Genomic DNA, 16,452 nt, shown 5'->3' with positions numbered 1-16,452 from the left:
GACTACATCTCCCACAATGCTCTTTCAGCAATAATGCTGGCAAAACATCATGGAAGGTAGAGTCCACAACTCTGGAGTGCTGAAGGATGCCTATTCTTGTGACATAATCTAACATTTTTTTCGTTTTTTTTATATACCCTTTAAGCACAATAACATTTTGGACTTCAAGCACCCTGGCATGACTTCCGTGTCATGAGCTACACTTGTTTTTGCCAAGATCACACCATGACAAATGTACCTTGTTAAGCTGCCCAGTACATTGTTTGGAATCACTGAGGATGAAATGTACGTTGTCAAGTGGTTCACTACATTATTTGAAATCACTGAGGATAAAAGGTACTTGCAAACAACTCCTTTCTCTGAATCTGCTCCCTGCCAAGCCTCACACAGAAGATTGTTACAAGATTACTTTTATATAAAATAGAAGAAAGTAACCCAAAATGGTTTCTGATAAACTAGAACATGTGTATGTAAAGTATGCGTGCAGCAGTGTGTGTTCTTTTTAGAGTGTGGGTTGTAATGTAGTAATGTGTAGGGTGTAGCATGTGTGTGTGTAACGTGTAGTCATTTGTGTATTTGTATAAAAGAGTGGGTAGTATCTGTATGTGTACAAGTGTATGTAGTAATGTGCGGGTAGTAATAAGGGTTGCCATCCCGCCCCAATGCCAGTGTGACCAGGGTTGCATTTGCATGTCAGGTGCCTATAGGCACAAACGTGTAAGGTGCACCCTGCTCCTTAATCCCCAAAAAGTCAGATAAAGCTAGTATAAGTAATTGATTAACTAGACATACTTCCAAAAACATAACATACAGGTACATAATTTCTAATTAGTGGGGTAATAGCTGCCTGACCCAAGGAGATATCTGACTGCCATTTTGGGGTCAAGAAGGAATTTTCTCCTAGTTTGTTGCAAAATTGGAAGCGCTGATTTTTTTGCCTTCTTTTGGATCAACAGCAAAAACATATGTGAGGAAGGCTGAACTTGATGGACGCAAGTCACTGTTCAGCTATGTAACTATGTAACATTACAAGCCTAAAAACATAAAAAAAAAAAATTCCAGCTATTTCAATTGCTTTTGCTTGATTTGTATATTGCAAACAGCTCAAAGTCTGTACATTTTGACAATAAACCTGATTTCCAATGGGGGTTGAATAATTTTGATTACAACTATATATATATATATATATATATATATATATATATATATATATATTTGATTATATTTGATTATAACTATATATATACACACACACACACACAAGATGCTACCAAGGAGCTTGTCCATGTTCTAGTAATTTCCCGCATGGATTATTGTAACCCTCTCCTGATTGGTCTTCCCAAAAGCCGTACTGCACCGCTACAGTCCATAATGAACGCTGCTGCCAGACTGATTTTCCTCTCTAGACGGTTCTCTCACACCTCACCCCTCTGCCAGTCCTTACATTGGCTTTTCAAGTCAATTCAAGGTACTAATTCACACCTATAAAGCACTGAATAACTTTAGCCCCTCTTATATCTCCTCACAGATCTATAGGCATGTCCATTCTCGGTCTCTCCGCTCTGCCCATGACCACCTCCTGTCCGTTGTCCGCACACGTACGGCCAACTCACGCTTGCAGGACTTCTCACGGGCGGCTCCCTTCCTATGGAATAGCCTGCCTACCGCCATCAGACTCTCCCCTAGTCTTGCATCTTTTAAGAAGTGCCTTAAAACCCATCTCTTTTGGAAAGCTTATGGCCTCCAAGACTAACCTCTACCTCACATACCTGTCTCTTCCTCTCTCCTAAAGGGCAGCCCACCTTATTTGACTGCAAATTCCGGTCCTAATGTGTTTTACACCCCACCTTCTATAGAATGTAAGCTCGACTGAGCAGGGTCCTCTTCAACCTATTGTTCCCGTAAGTTGTAATTGTCCTATTTATAGTTAAATCCCCCTCTCATAATATTGTAAAGCGCTACGGAATCTGTTGGCGCTATATAAATGGCAAAAATAATAATATATATATATAAGATCCAAACAGTCCTGCACTCCTACTTACAATTGCTTTCATCCGGTGCTTGATAGCACAAAATAGCATATAATCCAAAAGGAAGGAATCAGCACTTCAGACAAATCCAGTGTCTTTTATTGAAAAAGTGTAAACGTTTCAGTTCATAACTTGAACTTTCATCAGGACAAACATAACCACAGTGACCACCCACCGTCTACATAAAGAACCCCCAATTAGTCACTTACCAATTTCCTGTGTGTGGGGCTGGCGTCCCTCCGTACGGGGGATGTGTGTCTCATCTGTCTCTCATCAATCAGCTGAGTAACAGTTACAAGTGTCTATACTCTGCTCCCGACTACCTGTCTAACGTTACCTTGGTTACCAGAACACGAGCAGCTGATACCACACGTAAATGGGGGAAAGCTCTATATTTCACCCTATAACGTTTCAAAATCCCATAAAACCTGTAATTGGGAATGTTGTACTCATGAGACATTGCTGAATACAAATATGTGTATATTATTACAATAAAAGCTAAGAGGATTATGAAAATCACAGTTAAAATGCCATGCAGAACTTTGAAAATAACATTTCTTAAGTTCTGACACTTTTTCTAGATTTTATTCATATTCAATTTCGTTTCATATATACATATTTGATGTGAAATAAAATCCTATATCTCCTGAACAAAATTATATGTATAATAAGTGTGGGGAAATTATGGTTAAACAAACATTAAATCAAATTCTAGGTATTGTTTTAGTTTTGTTTTGTTCAGAAATAGTACAATTCCCTCCTTCCTTAAGGGGTTAAGAAGTTTTATTGAATTTAAAAGAATACCAAACGGGGGGCGGAGCCAGCAGCCACACGGGGCAGACGCAGAAGAGGAGAGCTGCGTGCAAAGCCCACAGTAAACGGGTAATGGGGACAGTTTTGCCCGGTCACACACCAATTCCCCTACCCACCAACCTACCCACCAACCTGAAGCTGATGGGGGAGCGCAGCAAGAAACACCGGGCCGATCCGAGCCCTCGGTCCCGTGATATCGGGACGTTCCTGCGGCAAACTGCTAGTCCAGACGCACCCAAGATGGCGCCGGCTGAGGCCTCCGTGTCTGAGTCCTTGGATGGAGAGAGCCTCCCTGAACAACTCTCAAAATTCAAGAGGGCACCTAAAGCTGCCCAAGGGTCCCAGGGAACTGGAGATACAGCCCCTTCCACCAAAGCTGACATAAAAGCCCTACTCCAAGAAATAAGGGCAATGTTTCAAGCTGATGTGGCAGTAGTCAGGGAAAAGGTGGCCACACTTGCCACCAGGATTGCTAGCACAGAAGCTGATATGGGGAATGTGAAGGTGGCACAATCTGCTACAGATGCAGCTCTGCACACGGTCCAGAAGAGCAACACTGCCATACTAAATTGTTTGGCTATCCTGGAGGACAAGACAAGGGCACGAAACGTGAGACTTGTGAACGTGAAACGTCACAGCCGAAGAACTGCCTCGTTATCTCAGGCGGCTCCTGACAACGCTTCTATCACCAAAACAGCTGAAACAAGTAGCAATCGACTATTATTTTCGCCTTCCTAAAGCACCTAAAGCTCCTCCAGAGGCGCCCAAAGACGTGCTGATGAAATTTGTCTGGGAATCTGACAGGGGCATCATTATGGGAGCAACCAGGAAAACACCTGCTGTTAATTTCGAGGGCCACCACCGTTAGGGGGATGGTATAGGGACTTGTCCCACCATACAATCCTTTGGAGACAGTCACTTCGCTCACTCACCCAATTACTCCGCTCAATTACTCCGAGACCACAAGGTACCCTACAAATGGGGGATGCACAGGATCCTGGTGGAGAAGGGCGGCAGGACCCACTCCCTCACTCACCTCTCAGAGGCTTCTGCCTTACTCAGCGAGCTCAGAATGCCAAACGGAACCCTGTCAGCAACAACCTGACCGAGATGGTCGGTTGACCGGATAAGTCCATTTGGACCAAGAGCAACGGTATCACCAACTTGCAACACACAGACCTGAAGAATCTCCTCCAAATGGACTGCAGGCTAACCCAAACTGCACTCATCCTTTTTCCTCTAATGCAAGGGTTTAATGACTTGGGCTACTCCCAACGGTTTATATTTCAGTTATAATTACCTCTCCATTTAATTAATGATGTTTCATTTATTTAACTTGATTATCTAATTTTCTGGTTCCGCAAGCTGACGTAGAATCGGAAGCCACAACGACTTTCCCCTCACAACCAGCTGGCAGACAGGTGCCTCCCCATATGTGTAAAAATGCGGCTAGCTACGTAACAACCATTACTAACAACACAGCCACCCTCACTAGACACAGCTGACCGCCACAGCGGCGAATAAACCAGATGACATTCTTACCACTTAGTATCGAGTGTGACAGTACCGGTTTCCAAAGGCCAAATGGAGACCCTTCAGCTCATATACACTCACGATACGCCAGCTGACGGACTCAGTATAATGCTTTAGCAGTGTTTAGTTTGTTAAAAAATACAAAACAGTGCTGTATACCATTGCCATGCTCCTTTTCTCTTTTTGTGAAATACTGTTGAGACCACAGACATGTCGGTCACTATGTACAACTAATGAAGCACAACCAAAATAAAGAATTTAAAAAAATTAAATAAAATACCAACCTATGTTGAATGTTTGAACTCCTACTTAACAATAGCCTACTTAAAAGAGACTACTTTTAATTAAGTCCAAGTGTGTGTAATAAGTGTGTTTTGCAATCACTGTAATTAATTTAGTTAATTGTGTTATCTATCTATCTATCTATCTATCTATCTATATCTATATATATTGTATTGTATTATTGCAAAACAATCAAGACCTGTTTTAGGTCTAAACTGTATTTGTTACACTGATCTTCATTAAATCCTCCATTCACTATCCTTGAGTGCCTATATTAAGTGGGATTATGGACAGTACTGTCTCAAAGGGCAACCCAAGACCAACCACTACATCTATATACGTTTTTTTGAAGATGAAAAATTTGAAAAGTGATTATTTGCTTTGGGAACTGTGAACTGGTTTTCATTATCCTTGCTCTGCAGGGATGTAGACATCTGTTAAAAGAATCAATGACGCCTTTCACAATAATTTTAGACAAAAACAATTTGTCCTACATACGTTATATAAAACTTTGGCATTTAGACAAGCTAGGTGGTCTCTATTTCTTTCTAGGTACATTCATGTTATCACTTATCTTCTTGGTTCCTGGAATATAGAGCCAGATGCAAGTCTAAACCAAGATTCCAAAACACATAAATAACTACCATCATACTGTGATATCCTGTGATATCCTCTATACTTCTTGAATGCATTTAAGCCAGGCAAAAAACACCCAGGAAAAAATATATTTATTCTTTCAACTGATTAATAAACTTTTTGGGTTATTATTACCATAACACAGCTAGGTACCTTATAGACTGTAACTGCCCTCTCTAACAAGTTTTGGTGACCATCTCTTCACAAAGAAGTTAAACAATACTTTCACACCTCCAATACATGTGTGCAAACAGAAATGTCAACTATTCACCTGTAGCCCTTTCTTTACAAACCATGGACATGTTTTAATGGATTTTATGTTAGTGTTGCCATCATTTATAGCGAATACTGGAAATTGTAATGATCATAGATAGAAAACGATCATATGGGAAACCATTCTTTTGCTTATACTTTATCTTTTTTGAATTAAGAATTTTTTTGTGAGTGAAATATTCATTGGTTGCATTGGAATTCTCATATTATGATGGATCTGATGAACTGGCTAATCAAGCTTTGGAGCAAAATATTTATTGAGGCATAAAGCTTAGATACATAACAGTACAGTAGTAATAAGAATATATGCAGACATGCAATGAGGAGGTAAGATGCACAATATGAGTCGAGAGCAAACCTATGTTAACACAAAGAATTTGACGTATCAAGAAATACTAGGAAACAAACAAACAGCATATAGCTTTCGATGTGTAATAACGGTTTCTAAAGCCATCCTATAAAATTGGCCTTTGATATATCAGACCATAGAATATGATTGGTAAAACCAAACTTCATTTCTTAAGTAGCAGCACACCTGTAAACCACTATATTTGAAAGTAACACTCCTACTTATAACAACAAAGAACCTTAACCACCCGACTAAACCTTAATGTCGCAGGCCCTCCATGGGTGAAGATTAATTATTTTTTTATTGCTGTAAAGTTTTTCTTTCTTTCTGGATTTTTTGTGGTCAGGCCTTTTTAAAATGTTATTAGGGGTATTGGTTCTTATGAATTTTAATTTGGCCTATTTTTAGGGCTGAGGAACAGAAGCATAAAAAGTATATATTTTTTTAACAGGTTTTAGATTTATTGCCCCCCTTGCTATTTTTAGGGTGAGAGGGTTACTGATGGAGTTTCATTTCTTGTAGTTGTGGTGGCTATAAGATTGGGGACCCGTAGCCACCTGAGCTATTATTCGGGGGATGGACAATGGCATGTCCAACCCACCCCAATTTATAATTAAGTAAGTAGAGAAGTCACTCTAACATCAAGTAGGTGCTGGATATCTGGGTAGCCCACTCCTAATACCTCAAGATTATATATACAAAAACATATGATACTGCACTCTAATATATGACGCAATTATATTAAGCAAATGTTTCAAAAATAGATTAATTTTATTGAATATATATTGAGATAAAGAATCTCTCAAAAAATAATTCCTGTAATAAATAATATACATCCCATTCCATGTATATTATTTATTATAGGAACTATAATTAAGTAAGTTCCACATCCCAACCCCCAAGGGTGGGGGTGGGGGTTGGGGTGGACACTAGGATCCCCCTTTATTATTTCACTGGCCCCATTCCCATTTATTTAACATGCCCCCACCTGCTGCATTAAGGTACAGTACCTCCATTGTAGTAATATGGGGGTCTTTTATTGACCCCCATAGGATTTGTATTTATTAAAGGACCACTATAGTGCCAGGAAAATAAACTTGTTTTCCTGGCACTACAGGGTTATTAGGTCCCCCCCACCCTCATGGCCCCCCTCCTGCTGGGCTAAAGTGGTTGAAACACCATCAGCCACTTACCTTTCTCCAGCGCCGGTGACCTCTCTTCCTCCTGGCGAGGTCAGCACCGAATGCACATGCGCGGCAAGAGCTGTGCACGCATTCAAACTGCCCATAGGAAAGCATTACTCAATGCTTTCCTATGGACATCAGCGTCTTCACACTGTGATTTTCACAGTGAGAATCGCGGAAGCGGCCTCTAGTGGCTGTCAGGTAGGCTGGATTTACCCTCAGTGTAAACATAGCAGTTTCTCTGAACTTCTCTGAAATTTCTCTAAAGCAGTTTTCAGCTGCAGGGTAAAACTAGAGGGACCTGGCACCCAGACCACTTTATTGAGCTGAAGTGGTGTGGGTGCCTATATTGGTCGTTCAATTATTTTAAAATGTTTAAAACATTTTTAATCTGGCAAGCACTGGCCAGCTACCACATAAATAACCCTCTTGCTGCTGAGGGTTTTTTACCTTGAATCATCAATTTACTTTCAAAAAGCAAGTGAATGATAATTTGAGACTGTGCATCCTGCCATATGCATTGAGGTATCTTCGTTTGCCATGAGGCCGTTGATAAATCTATAATTCCTTTGCTTTAATTTGGTTCATATATTAGAGATATTTTAAACACTTCCGAACCAACTGAATCCTGACCACATTTAACTTTGATAAATCCCCATATATGATTTAGGTCTTGTGAGAGAAGTGGAAGTGATGCGCGATAAAGCCTTGCGAAATTGGAGCGGTGCGGCAGATAGATCTGCAAAGACCTTGATATGGCAATACAACTTAGGCAGGTCTGCGGCATGGACAATATTCTCCTTGGCATGGAAAAAGTGGACCCTTGCGTTGACATCTCGTGCCGTAGCGGCAGGTAGGTGTTTAGTCCTCCTGAGCCTGTGTGCCCTATACACATGCAGCTGGTTCGAACAGATTTCGGCCAGATGTGTCTGGAACATGTCCAGGAGATATGCTTATAGGTCAGCGTTAGACACCAATTTTGGAATGTCTCTAGATTGTGCCTTTGAGATCTACCTTCGATGTCAGCGAGTTTGAGCTTATGAGCCTCCAAGATGTTGTCGATCTCTTGCAGTTTATCTACTAAGCTATTATGAGCTCCTGCAAAATCATCCATCTTCTGTTCAATGTGTGAAGTGTGCAAACCAATATCTTTAATTTCTTTCTGTAAATCAGTAGCCAAGGTTTTTATTTGTATTTTAATGTTAGTTTTAGTAGAGTCTGAGAATTCTGAAATCATAGCCAATATCGTGGGTATTGTCAAGGGCCGGTCATCAGATCAAGAGCATGGAGAGGCTGGAGGTGAGAACGAGGTCTCTCTTCATCGGGCCTCTCTGCCATTTTGATTAAGAGCAAGGTATAAGCGCACTTTTAATGTGGAGGCTCTTATTAGGAAAAGTGAAGGACATGCTTAGGTCAGTATTGACATATAGTTCAAATTATCCCCTAAATGCATGACATTTGCAAAAGTAGACATGGAGTATGTCATATGGTATATTTGGAGCCTTATTGTACAGCCATGTTTGCACCAATTTCTTTTATAGTTTAAGGCAGGGCCAACCTGTCCATAGGAGCAGGTGGGACCACGACCCCAGGCGGCACTTTAACTGTGCAGAGCCAACCTTAGATTTGCAAGCTGTGTGGGCGCCACTCAGTGGCCACCTGAGTGCACTTTGGCAGGTGGGCGACAGTATCCAATGATACTGCTGCCCCCAAGGAAAAGTGCCATTTACTTTTATTAAATATATTGCTGGATGCACAATATTTCTAATAAAAAGTATTCCCTGGTGGTCCAGTGGGCGATATCCGATGCTAGGTACCTCCTCTTGATCCACTCGATAATAAGCTCTCCCTCACGGCTCCGGCGCTCAGTGAGGACTCAGAGTGCAGCCAAGGAGATTCCCAGCCTGCTCTGAGTCATCACTGACTGCCAGAGCTGCGACAAAGAGCTTATTAATGAGTGGATCCACAAGCTCCAAGAGGATTAGCTCAGGATGCAGCCACGAGTTATACACTGCTGCCAGGTGTGTGCCAGTAATCTGACGTTTTACTATGTGGGTTCTAGTAAACTGAGCTTGTGTGTATGTGTGTCAGTGAGCATGTGTGTATGTATGTCTGTGTGTATGTCTGTCAGTGAGCATGTGTGTATGTATGTCTGTGTGTATGTGTCAGTGAGCTTGTGTGTGTGTTAGTGAGCATGCGTGTATGTGTGTATGTGTGTCAGTGAGCTTGTGTGTATGTGTCTGTATGTGTGCATGTAAGTCTGTGTGTATGTGTGTCACTGAGCTTGTGTGTATGTATGTCTGTGTGTGTATGTGTGTCAGTAAGCTTGTGTGTATGTGTGTCAGTGAGATTGTGTGTAGTAACTTTGTGTGTCAGTGAGCTTGTGTATGTGTGTCAGTGAGCTTGGATATAGTGACCTTGTCTCTGTGTGTCGGAGCTTGTGTATGTGTGTTTGTGTGTCAGTGAGCTTGTGTGTAGTGGCCCCGTGTCTGTGAGCTTGTGTGTAGTGTCCCCGTGTCCCCAACACAGTCACCTTCCTACACACTGTCTCCCAACACTGTCACCTTCCAACACACTGCACCCCTATACTGTCACCTTTCTACACACTGGGGAAGATACGCCCAATTTAATTTAAACTGCTCACCCCCCAGCACTTATCCAACACTACACACACTACATGCACAATACAGACACTACATTGACTGCATCCACTAGACACAATGCATCCATCACACAGACACTGTGTGGCGAAACCAGCTTCGCCACTGTGAACTGGAGAGGCCTGGTTGCTAGCCTCCTGCCCGCTGACTATGGCCCCTGGACATGCTGCACTTTAAAAACTATATTTGGGCATGTAATAATTTATATTGCTGCTACTGGCCCTTTAAAATCAGCGATGGACATTTTGGGACTACTGTCCCTTTAAGACTGTGAAGCATATTCTATTGTACTGCCTGTATATTGTATATGTATTCATGTGTTAAGTTTAACCTGGGTGATATGTATGCAGCATTCATCTGATTGTTCGCTAGAATCACTCCATTCATTATATTGAGTGAAACTACCGAACAACCAGACCACCCAGGAATAAGTGTGCCTCCAATTACCGTTTGCAACAATGTTGCAAACAGGTAATTGGCAATCCATGTAATGTATTCTTTGTCCTCTGGGTGGCCGCCATTCGGGAAACAAACACGTGGCGGCGGCCATCTTAAACTACCGAACAGCGGTGTTTTGCCGTCGAGTGTCTGGAACTGAAATCGGACACTTGACTAGGCAAACACCGCTGAGACCTCCATACTCCCAGAAATTCGTATAGAAACTACCGAATGACCCGTCGTTCGGTAGAAAGAAACATACGAACTAGGGGATTCATGCGAATCCCCCTAGTCTCTATAACCCAAGTAATTCGTCTGTTTCATTCACTTGTTTGTGACCGACCGCAGGGCCAAAATGCATGGAACTGTTTTCGGATACTTTACCCATGCGGTCGGTCAAATCTTTGGAACCTCATATCTCCCGAACCATTCATCCGAATGACCTGATTCTTGGATATGTTGTCCCCCTGAATAAGGGCTACCAGGGGATACCTGTTTTGGAGGTGTAGCATATGTATTTGGGGTACATCCAGGAATTGGGGAAAAGGGTGTACGGTATAATTATGTTAAGTGCTAATCTAAGGGGAGGAAATGTGTGGGAGGTACATCCATGTGATTGGTTAAATTCATCCTCCCCCTGGGAGTGTCCTGTATGTACTTGTTTGTAATAAAAGCCAGACTGGGTGTCCCAGTCCAGAGTTCTTGCTTAACCCTCAAAGCGATGTGTCGTCTCGGTCTTTGGGGGAATGGGATTGTATGCTGACTGCCAAGAGTGTAAGCCGATGTCTGCTTTTCTTGTTCAGCTGTTCCAGTGTTCGTGTGGTTCCAGTCGGGAGAATGGTGTTTGCAGTAGCTGCCTGTGCATCTGGAAAGGGGATTATCGCCTAAACTGGGTTTTATCCTCTTGTAAGTGAAACGGTCCGTTACAATTGGTGGCAAGCGGCGGGATCGTTCCTACAACCAGAGGGACAGCTACAGACAACACTATTTCTGGATTACAAATTGAGGGCAACGCTAGTATCCGTACAGCGACCCTATCTACAAAGGAACTCAGAAAATGGAGAAGAAGCTTCAGGATGTAATGTCCAGTTACGTAGGCCTGTGGGCTGGAGTAGTCCCAGAGGAGGACATGATGAGGTACAGAGATATGGCCAGAGCCAGATTGTGGGACGAAGCCCTAGAAGAAGTACAGTATTCACGAGGGGATCGGCGCCGCAGCAGAAGGCAGCGAATTCTGGCTAGAATGGCAGAGCGGATGCCCCTCCTGAGAAAACAGACCACAGAAAAGTGGGTGACTAGACTCGAGATTCTAGTATACGCAGAACTGACGCTCGACAACGCGTACCAGGCGCTACAGTGGTACGCGGCTCAGTGTGTCCCCAGGATGGCAGAGTATGAGTTCCCAGAAGGCGGAGAATACACTGGCCCCGGTCTATTTTGGGATAATAGTGGTGACGAGGACTTTGGGGAAGATACCGACTATCGTTTTTGGGACCTGTACGGCATCCGAGAGAACATGCTGGGTCTCTTTGGCGCTATGGACCTCGAGGCAGACCTACGATATTTGGTCACCAAGGAATGGAACCTGGAGGGGAATTACCTGCGACTCATCAATGAGGCCTGGGAAGAGACAACCGGTCCTCCCGCCCAACAGCAACCAGCAGGACCCGAGGTAGCAGAGTTCCTAGACTGGTCCTGTGAGCAACCCCAGGGAGAGGAAGGTGTCGTCCTTCCTCCCCAGCGGCAGTGTGTACCCCAGGGAGATGAAGGTGTCGTCCTTCCTCCCCAGCGGCAGGCTGAGTTACAGGGGGCAGAGGTTGTTGTTCCTGCCCCCCAGCAGCAAAGTGATATGCCAAGAAGGCAGTGTGAAGTGAAGGGAGAGGAGAGCAGCGTCCTCCCTCCCCAGCGGTAGTGTGTGCCCCAGGGAGCAGAAGGTGCAGTCCTTCCTCCCCAGCGGCAGTGTGTGTCTCCGGGAGCTGATGGTGTCGTCCATCCTCCCCAGCGGCAGGCTGAGTTACAGGGGGCAGAGGTTGTTGTTCCGGCCCCCCAGCAACAAAGTGAGGTGCCAGGAAGGCAGTGTGAAGTGAAGGGAGAGGAGAGCAGCGTCCTCCCTCCCCAGCGGCAGTGTGTACCCCAGGGAGATGAAGGTGTCGTCCTTCCTCCCCAGCGGCAGTGTGTACCCCAGGGAGCAGAAGGTGCCATCCTTTCTCCCCAGCGGCAGTTTGCCATCCAGAGAGAGGAACTTGTTACACCCTCTCTCCCACGGCAACCTAACCCACCAAGGGGAGATGTTAAGCCCCACAACTGTGCAGATGGGACCGTAGTCTCTGCACTTACAGCACAAGGGATAGGGACGGTCGGTCCTGTTCCCCAGCCTCAGTGTGATGGATCCAAAGGGGAGACAGTCGGTCTCCCCCTCCGGCAGTCGAGCTGTGCACCTAAAGGGGAGACAGCCAGTCTCCAGCAACCAGGCGCCCACCAGACTACTCCCGTGGTAGTGCTGGCAACAGGACAGAGTACCGCTGGTCTCTGCCCCCTCAGCAACCCACCAAGGCAGCCTACCCGTCTCCCACCCAGCAGTGGTGAAACACCAGAACTTGGACAAAATTCTTCCTCACCCAGATGTAGTAACCGGTTAGTGGGGGTGGGCTGCTCTGTTATTTCTGTTTCGTGGGTGGGTTGCTGGACTAACCAGGGCACTGACCGGCAGAAAGTCAGGTACCCTGTTAGTCTAATTGGCAAAGGGGAGAAATGTGGCGAAACCAGCTTCGCCACTGTGAACTGGAGAGGCCTGGTTGCTAGCCTCCTGCCCGCTGACTATGGCCCCTGGACATGCTGCACTTTAAAAACTATATTTGGGCATGTAATAATTTATATTGCTGCTACTGGCCCTTTAAAATCAGCGATGGACATTTTGGGACTACTGTCCCTTTAAGACTGTGAAGCATATTCTATTGTACTGCCTGTATATTGTATATGTATTCATGTGTTAAGTTTAACCTGGGTGATATGTATGCAGCATTCATCTGATTGTTCGCTAGAATCACTCCATTCATTATATTGAGTGAAACTACCGAACAACCAGACCACCCAGGAATAAGTGTGCCTCCAATTACCGTTTGCAACAATGTTGCAAACAGGTAATTGGCAATCCATGTAATGTATTCTTTGTCCTCTGGGTGGCCGCCATTCGGGAAACAAACACGTGGCGGCGGCCATCTTAAACTACCGAACAGCGGTGTTTTGCCGTCGAGTGTCTGGAACTGAAATCGGACACTTGACTAGGCAAACACCGCTGAGACCTCCATACTCCCAGAAATTCGTATAGAAACTACCGAATGACCCGTCGTTCGGTAGAAAGAAACATACGAACTAGGGGATTCATGCGAATCCCCCTAGTCTCTATAACCCAAGTAATTCGTCTGTTTCATTCACTTGTTTGTGACCGACCGCAGGGCCAAAATGCATGGAACTGTTTTCGGATACTTTACCCATGCGGTCGGTCAAATCTTTGGAACCTCATATCTCCCGAACCATTCATCCAAATGACCTGATTCTTGGATATGTTGTCCCCCTGAATAAGGGCTATCAGGGGATACCTGTTTTGGAGGTGTAGCATATGTATTTGGGGTACATCCAGGAATTGGGGAAAAGGGTGTACGGTATAATTATGTTAAGTGCTAATCTAAGGGGAGGAAATGTGTGGGAGGTACATCCATGTGATTAGTTAAATTCATCCTCCCCCTGGGAGTGTCCTGTATGTACTTGTTTGTAATAAAAGCCAGACTGGGTGTCCCAGTCCAGAGTTCTTGCTTAACCCTCAAAGCGATGTGTCGTCTCGGTCTTTGGGGGAATGGGATTGTATGCTGACTGCCAAGAGTGTAAGCCGATGTCTGCTTTTCTTGTTCAGCTGTTCCAGTGTTCGTGTGGTTCCAGTCGGGAGAATGGTGTTTGCAGTAGCTGCCTGTGCATCTGGAAAGGGGATTATCGCCTAAACTGGGTTTTATCCTCTTGTAAGTGAAACGGTCCGTTACACACTGCATCCACTGCACATACACAGCCTCCACTATACACACACGGACAATGTATTCAATACACACATTGCATACAATACACACTACATTCACGACACAAAAAAAAGACAGCATCCACGGCACACAGACATTGCACCCATAACACACAAATACTGCCTTCACTACACACACACACACATTCTGCATCCACTATATACACTATATACACACACATAGTGCATTCACTACACACACTGCATCCAATACAAACGCTGAAGAAAAAAGTTACCTGCACTCTTCCCAAATTCCTATGCATATTTAAACAAATGGAGGTTATTTAGTTTTTCCAATGGCCATGAGAGAGTTTAGTCCACCTGCCACGTCAAGGCAAACCTCTCAGGTGGGTCCTACACTAACCTTTCACCTTGCTTCCTTGAGCATAGATGGCACATGATTTAGGTAAACTAGAAAAATGGTCAGAGTTGTGGCAACTGACATTTAATGTGGGTAAGTGCAAGATAATGCATCTTGGACTTAAAAACCCAAGGGCAGGGGGCGTGGCTGACCACGAAGCCGAGCGGACGTCTTCCCTGAGAGCTCCGTACCGGCCCAGGGAATAGAGACTCAAGCCAACGAATAAAAACAAAATTCAACAAGAACGACAGATACCCCCCAAAGCAGAGAGCATGGGGCGCAAAAATAAAAAGCCTCACCGACAAGAACCGACTAGACAGCCGGATATACGGCTCTCCTTCGAACGGCCGGTGCCGCAACAGCCGCCCAAGATGGCGCCCGAGGCCCAGTATGACACGGAGGATTCAGATGCCTCGCAAGCTGAAGCAGCAACCCCACCTCCACCCTCCTCAGAGGAAGCTTCCATTGTGTCGGGGTCTGAAGAAGATGAGTCACCCTCAACCAAAGGTGACATAAAACGCCTCCTAATAGACCTCAGGAAAGTATGGAAGCAGGATCTGCGGGAAGTACAGGCCGAATTAGGGGTGGTCCACCAAAAGGTGCGGGAACTGGAACTAAAAGAGACCGTTAGAGAGGAGAAGTCTCAGGCTACAGAAAGTAGGCTAACAGAACTCACCTCACAGGTACAGCAACTACATAGTGTGGTGACCACCATGGAAGTCCGACACAGGAGGAAAAACCTGCGACCTGCGAGTCAGTCGAGAATACGAAGCTCCTGTTGTGGGTCCGCACTATGCTGACAGCCATGGGCGCCGAAAGCAACACTGACTCTCCACCGATCGCTTCAGTGTTCAGAGTCAGAAAAGCTGCCGCATCACCTAATGAAGCACCCAGGGACGTCATAGCAGTGACCAGGGACATAGCGGTAAAATCCGAGATACTGCGGCGCTCCAGAGAGATGGGGACGGTGCCACATGAAGGCCACAGAATATCGATTTTTGCCGATATCCCATTCTCGGCTCTAGCAGAGAGAAAAAGGCTGGCACCAGTGGCCAGGAGACTACGAGACTCGTCCATTAGGTACCGGTGGGGCACAGAGGGATCAATACTAGCTGAGAAGGGGGGAGAAAGCTACACGCTAACGTCCCGAGACGACCCCGACCAATTCCTGCAAAAATTAAACCTGGCACCTCAGCCGCAACTGGATACACCAACCTCACCAAGCAAAGCAGTTTGTGGAGACAACGCCAAGCGCGTCTTTAAAAGCTTAACAAAACTCTCCACCACGAAGCAGAAGCCGTGATAAAGGCTTGGATGCCAGCCCTTACCCTCACTGACCCAACACCAATCCACCGATACCGGACTGCTCCAAAATTCCTGCGGCCATCAAAGGCTTAGCACCACTACGACCTCTGGCATGAGCACCTGAGAGTGAGAGTCGGGCATATGCACAGGACTAATATGCAAATATGCACCCCTCTGTCTTTGAATATTCCCATTAATGTTTGATTCCTTTTTGTTTTTTCTTATAACAAATATATTGGAAAAGTTGTATAATGCTGAGAATAACTCAATAAAATACAAATTAAAAAAAAAAAAACCCAAGGGCAGAGTACAGAATATTTGATAGAGTCCTAACCTCAACATCTGAGGAAAGGGATTTAGGGGTGATTATTTCTGATGACTTAAAGGTAGGCAGACAATGTAATAGAGCAGCAGGAAATGCTAGCAGAATGCTTGGTTGTATAGGGAGAGGTATTAGCAGTAGAAAGTACTCATGCCATTGTACAGAACCACTGGTGAGACCTCCAATACCTTGGAGTATTG

At 44.7% G+C, this 16,452-nt stretch overlaps 1 protein-coding gene across 2 annotated transcripts in view; it reads left to right on the top strand.

Annotated features, from left to right (window-relative positions):
• The window catches only part of LOC134578070 (serine/threonine-protein kinase SBK1-like), a 50,325-nt gene that overhangs the window by 21,498 nt on the left and 12,375 nt on the right, over positions 1-16,452 (top strand). The gene's annotated exons all lie outside the window — the stretch shown is intronic.

This window comes from Pelobates fuscus, chromosome 11, assembly GCF_036172605.1.
Source record: "Pelobates fuscus isolate aPelFus1 chromosome 11, aPelFus1.pri, whole genome shotgun sequence".
Taxonomy (NCBI): Eukaryota; Metazoa; Chordata; class Amphibia; order Anura; family Pelobatidae; genus Pelobates; species Pelobates fuscus.
The sequence above is the reverse complement of the archived record's forward strand: the minus strand, read 5'-3'. Positions and strand labels throughout refer to the sequence as shown.